We start from the raw sequence: 6,488 nt of genomic DNA, 5'->3' as shown, positions 1-6,488 counted from the left end.
ATGGCGGCAAGGAAGCTTCGACACTATTTTTAGAGGTTCAAGATCAGGGTCCCAACGTCCTACCCTCTTCAGGACATGTTTGAGTATAGGGAAGCCTCCGGCAGAATCGGAAAATGGGCAACCCAGTTGGCAGCATACACAATAGACTTCATCTCGCAAAGTGCCATCAAATCACAGGTCCTCGTAGACTTCATCACTGATTGGACACTAGCATCGCCTTCGCATGACCCACCAACAATCGAAGCCATATGGCAGCTTGAGTGTGTTGGTGCTTATTGCAAGCATGGCTTGGGGGCTTCGGCAGTGTTAACTGCGCCTTCGGGCACCCAGCTCAAGTACGTGGTTAGGCTCGACTTCGAAGGGTGCACCAACAACATTGCAGAATATGAGGGTCTGTTACTAGGCCTTCGCAAAGCACGAGCCCTCGGGTCGCGATAGCTATTTATCCGACTTGACTCGGAGCTCATCACGAATCACATCGGTAAATCCTACAGAGCGCTCAAACCAGAGCTCTCAAAATACTTGGCAGCAGTACAAAGCATGGAGAAATATTTTTTGGGCTTCAGCATCCGAAGCTTCCCCAGAGCACAGAACAAGCAAGCAGACATCCTTGCGAAGGCAGCAATAGAGAATCAACCATTGCCACCTGACGTATTCTTTGAAACATTGAGGCATGGCTCAGTTAACTGTGCTGAAGAGACAGCGAAGTTTGTCAATGCCATCACCAGCGAAGATTGGAGGGCCACTGTCATGGCTTACATTCGGGGGCACTTCGTCCTGGAGGACGAAAAATAAGAGAAACAAATGTCCCTTCGGGCGCGCAACTACTCAATAATCAACAAAGAATTGTATCGAGGAGGTGTATGCGCACCGTTATTAAAATGTGTCTTGCGGGACGAAGGCAAGCAGCCGCTGCAAGAGATCCACGTCGGCATGTGCTCTTCACACATCGTCACAAGGGCCCTGGTCAGCAAACCTTTTCGCGAAGGCTTCTACTGACCTTCGGCGGTGGCGGACGCACACGAAGTCGTCCGCACATGCTCCAACTGTCAGAAGCACGCTCATTACAACAAATTTCCCACGAAAGAAGTCCACCTTATCCCTCTGGTGTGGCCCCTCGCTCGATGGGGCATCAAAATCGTTGGTCCCCTACCCACGGCTCCGGGGAATTACAAATACGCAGCAGTGGTGGTGGAATACTTTTTAAAATGGATCGAAGCCAAGGCGCTCCGAGACATCACGGCCGGAGCCCTGCAGAAGTATTTCTGGAAGAATATTGTGTGTCGCTTCGGCTTTCAGAAGGAGGTCACGGTGGACAATGGCAAACAATTTGATTGCACCACTTTCAGAGAATTCTACTACCAGCTAGGAACCAAGCTATGCTTCGCGACAGTTTACCACCCACAATCCAACGGAGCAGTCGAAAGAGCCAATGACATCATCTTCACGAGCATCAAGAAAAACATCACCGAACAACCGATGGGCAAGTGGGTGGACGAGCTGCTGAAGGTGATCTGGCCCCACAATACGACCGAATCTAAGGACACAAAATTCACTCCTTTCAAGCTCCTCTATAGCGAGGAGGCTATGACCCCGGAGGAACTTCGTCATGGGTCATATAAGACGGAGAATCCGGAGGATCCCTACGAAGACATGAAGCCAACCGTTGACACCAACGAAGCCATGAAGATCCAAGCAGCCATCAACCTTGGCAGATACCAGGAGGAGACCTGATGGTGGCGCAACAAAAAAGTCAGACCAAAGGAAATCAAGGAAGGTGACCTCGTGCTTCGACGAATCCTGAAGGGTAAGCTGAAAGGCAAAATGCACAGCAAGTGGAAAGGGCCAATCCTGGTCACTTCGATGGCCAGACCCGAATCATGCTGGCACCCTTGACGGCGTCGAGGACCCGTACTCCTGGAACAAAGACATGCTCCAATGCTACTATGGGTAATTTCTTTTCCATTTTGTAATATTCTGTAAATATTTGTTTTCGCGACAAGTTCGCATCGTGTACTGAAGGGCCCGTACTCTTTTCCTCACAGAGGAAGCCCCCGCGCAGTCACTTTGGCCGCCGGAAGTGTGAGGTTTTTAACGAGGCGGCAACCCTATGTAACCCCTTTTGGAATATAAACAAGGTCCCCTTAAAAGAACATTGAAGGGCAAAGAAGCGCCAAATCGTCTATGCCTCATCGTCACGGTGAAGAGGGGAGTCATCGGCGCGGTGCAAGTGATCAGCACTTGGAGAAGTAAGCCCGGGGCACGCGAGCTGAATGGCCCGCCTCCCCATTCGGCTTCACTTCACAATATTTAATGAAAACAATCCTCTCATACGAAACGTCGGAGGCATGGAAAGTCCTATCGTGCGAAAGCTGAAGGCTAGGGCCTACTATGCGTGCTAATGAGTTGAAGGTCCCCTAAAGAAAAGTTCTGTTGTGCGAAATGCCAGAGGCATGGAAAGTCCTATCGTGCGAAAGCCGAAGGCTAGGGCCTAGCTATGCGTTCGAAAGCCAAACTTCGACAACGAGGTCTTGCCATAGGTAGGCCCTAGCCGAAATCCTGTTCGTGCAGTCTCGCCCTTCGAGCGGAAGAATGTCCCCGTGATGTTCTTGGCGATGTTCTTCGGGAGCGGAAGCAGCACATTGGGCCGGACCTCCTCCGGCGAAGGCCACTGGAATGTCGCCTCGCGCATTGACAGGAGCTGGGCCTTCATGACGTGCGCGTCTGCCCCAGTGCTGGCCGGGAGCAGCTTGTAGATCACGACACTCAACGACCGGGCAGCCACGGTGGTGCTAAGATCGCCAATGGTCCGATTGCCGGAGTCCGCCATGGCCACGAACGCCCGAAGCCACCAAAACAATTCGGAAATACTGATGTGGGTGGCGTTCGACGACAGCTCTGGGGCCTCCAGGCCGAGCCTCTCCAGTAGCTTGGTGATATCTTCTTGAAGAGGCTCGACCAGCGGGGACAGCTTCGTGGTACGCGGCGACATTTTGCCGCGCCGCGTGCCGCAGGGCCTCACTCTCCCGTGCCTCCTCCTCCTTCACGTCAGCACACAGGGGCTTCGACTGCCTCTGCCTTGGCGGTATCGGCCTCCTAGCGGGCGGTCTTGAGCTGCTCCAGAGCGGCCTCAGCTTTAGCGCTCGAGGAGGTGAGCGAAGCTTCCAAGGCAGTCTTCTCCCGCTCAAGCCGAGCGATTTTCTGCTCCATGCCCGCCATGTGCGAAGCCTCACCATGTTCTATGGCCATCTTGCGACAGGCGCACCGAGACGCGACATAGGACTTTAGGGCGAGATCCTTAATGCAGCAAAGTGCATGGCCAGCCCTGGTCCTCAGCAGCCACCGCTCCATCAGCAGGAAGCAAAATGAGTTGCCTGCCTCAGACAAGAAGGCTCGCTTGTGCTCCCCGCTTTCGAAGTGAAGGCTTCAGACGACCTGCCCACTGATCAGCTTCGCTTCTGATGCCCCAAGGGCAACCGCGACTTCCACGGGGTTGGAGGGGCTCACCACGTAGCTGCTGCTCTCCTCTAAAGAGCTCTAACTGCTGCTACTAGCTTTGCCGCTGGTGCCAGCCTTCTTCGCTGCCGTGCCGCCATAAGAGGGAACCCGCCCCGACCCCTCCTCACGTTCATCATCCCCCTCCTCCGTAGAAGATGAGTTGATTGAAGGGGACCCCGCCGACATCGCCGTATCCTTCGGGGCCTTCGCCACCGCCACCGTCGACATCCGTCGCAGCACGAGGTTGAGGCCTCACCTCATCGCTGCTCTCCAACTCCATGTCGCTCCACTCCAACGAGAAAACAGGCTTCGCGTGGGGAAGGAGCCACAGACACAGGAGCCGCAAGAATGGGAGTAGTGGGAGTAGCCTCCAGTGCGATTGTGTCATCGCTGGAACCGGCGGCCCCTTCGGAGCCCCCTTTGCTGCGGTGGGAGGAGCTGGTGAGGAGCTTCTCCAGCAGGCGTGGGCGCTTCATCGCACGCAACCCCCCCCCCCCCCCCCGCCGCCACTCTTCTTCTTCTTCTTCTTCTTCTTCTTCTTCTTCTTCTTCTTCTTCTTCTTCTCAAGGGCACCGGTTGCGCCGGCACCCCGAGGGCGGTGGGCTCCTTGGCCGCCCCTTAGCCGCCTCCTTATTAGCCTTCGCCTTGGCTTTCTTTTTCTCCTTGGCTTCAATAAGCCGTGCTTCGGTAGCACGCCCGGGAGCCTTGATGCCAAAAAATGCGAACACCCGGTTCTTCTAGGTGCCGCCCAACTTCGCAGCGAGCAGCATGTGCTCATTGTGGGCGTCAATACCAATGACCTCGTCGGCTAGCATCTCAATTGCCGCCGTATTGTTGGCACTCCTTAGCCTAACAAATTACTCCACAAGCGCACAGAGACCAATTGTAGCTTTCACCAGGTGAGTAAGCCTGGGATAGCGAATCCAAGGAGCGATTCAGTCGGACCCGCCAAGGAGCAAAGGTACGAGGGTAGAGGGCTTATCTTCAGATAGAATCCTAATTAGTAAAATAACTTGAAAAGCTACTAACTTGATCTGCTTCGGCGGAATAAGAGAAGGGCTCGGAAAGGGATGAGAAGGAAGCCCGATGTTCCTTCGGCAACTACTGCTATGAAAGCACCCGAACGTGGTGGACTACTAGGGACGGACAAGGCTGTCACCACTTGCCGCCTACTACTGCGGTACCGTGGGGTGGAACACAACCCGAGGTAACTAACCAAGCCTAAGCACCACACCTAAACTATCGATTTACTGACTTCCGCCTCGCGGCAAGGCTAGAAGAAACCCCAAATGGATAGAACTTTCTATCCACGCAGACAAGGGATCCCGCAGATCAAAGGGAGTAACTAAGCAAATAACTTAAGTAAAAAGTAAACTAGCGAGAAACTAAAGATAAGCGAGGAAAACTTACTTGATTATAAGAATCCCCTGAGGTGGGTACAAGATGGGGTAAGGTCGAGAGAACCCGACTCCGCCCCTTTAGCCCGGCTTCCGCCAAAGCTCTCACCTCACACTCTCCCTATTCTACTAAGGATGAAACTGAAACTATGAGGCACTCAAGCTCCAAGGCTGTGTGTTACAAGTAAGGTGAGGAGGTCCTATTTATTGTGTGCTAAGGTCGGTTCTCGACGGTTATTTCTAGTAGCGCCGGTTGTAAGCAGCAGTGGAGGCGGTGCTTGACCTTCACGCCAAGGATAGACAACAGAGGCTGCAGAGTGGGGCCAAGTGGCCTTGCCTAGGCCGGCCGGCCTGGCCCTGCCTCCACGTGGCACCGCCTTTCCGTGGACGGTCCTGATCTCCTCTAGACGTCGGTTCTTCAGGCGGTTTGATCAACCGACCTCGTCTTGGGCCGGGCAGCTTCCTTGGGGCCGGGCGGCCAGCCTCTGGTGGCTTCTCGGTCCTCCGTTGCACTGACACGCTCCTCTCTAGCCATGGATCAATCCTGGATAGGGTGGATGTTGCATGCTTAACCATGGCCCAGGTTGGCTTCTTTTTTGGATATGGGTTCAAGCCTTCCGGGTCCAAGTTGTGTATTTCTGGGTCCAACCCATTGAAATGGCTTGAATTCTCCCTTTATCTGACTTTGGTAAAGTTTCATGCGAAGATTCCACCAAAAGTATGCCGGTCGGCCGGATTCGGACCTTGCGGTCCAAACAGCGTCCATTTTGGGTTAAATTTGGATATGTTGTTTCTGAAGTCAAATAAACACCAAAACTTGTGGAACTCATTAGTAATAATGGTTATGGCATAGTTATGGCCTATACTTCATGAAATCAGGCGGAGCGTTGGCAGAGAAAATCATCGATATCGACTGCCAACACACCCCCATAGCCAGACTTTGCTCGCCCCGAGCATTAAGGTCGAGAAAAGAGCGAAGACTGGTTTCATGAATTCAAACTATGCATAAGAATTATTTCTTAGCTTTCTTTGCATGCCTTGGATTTTGGGTGGCTAACATCTTCACCTTTGTCTATTGATCCTCAGAACTTGTCACCAAGAATCAGTGCAAGTCTTTCTTCTCGGAGCTTGGAGGGTTTTTAGATTTTCAAAATAAGGCGAACTCTTGGATGCTCATGGTGTATGGTTTTCTCAAGGCAAAGCCTCTCTCTTTTTTATGATAACAAAGGTATGTGCTCATCTTTTCCATTTATTTTGCAAGCTCAAACAAAAGTGTCTCTAAGTCGCAAATGCCACTCAAATACTTTGATCATGTGCATGTGTAAATAGCGACACTTGTCCGTCATCTATACTCTTGCTCTTATCATCTTCCCCTTTCTCTTTCTCTCTCTTATTTTTTTGAACAAGGATCCATGAGCATGATGACTCACTTTACTTGTTTTCTTTTTGTTTTATGGGGATGACGAGCTTTTGTATGATTTGATCATGACGGACAGTGATTGATGTCGTGTACGTGTATGATCAAAGTGAGGAATGTGCAAAGGGTAACTTGAGAGGCAATAGGGTTGAACGAGCTCAAAATGTACAAGATAG

The sequence above is a fragment of the Panicum virgatum genome, chromosome 8N, assembly GCF_016808335.1.
Source record: "Panicum virgatum strain AP13 chromosome 8N, P.virgatum_v5, whole genome shotgun sequence".
Classification (NCBI taxonomy): Eukaryota; Viridiplantae; Streptophyta; class Magnoliopsida; order Poales; family Poaceae; genus Panicum; species Panicum virgatum.
This window is presented reverse-complemented; position numbering follows the sequence as displayed.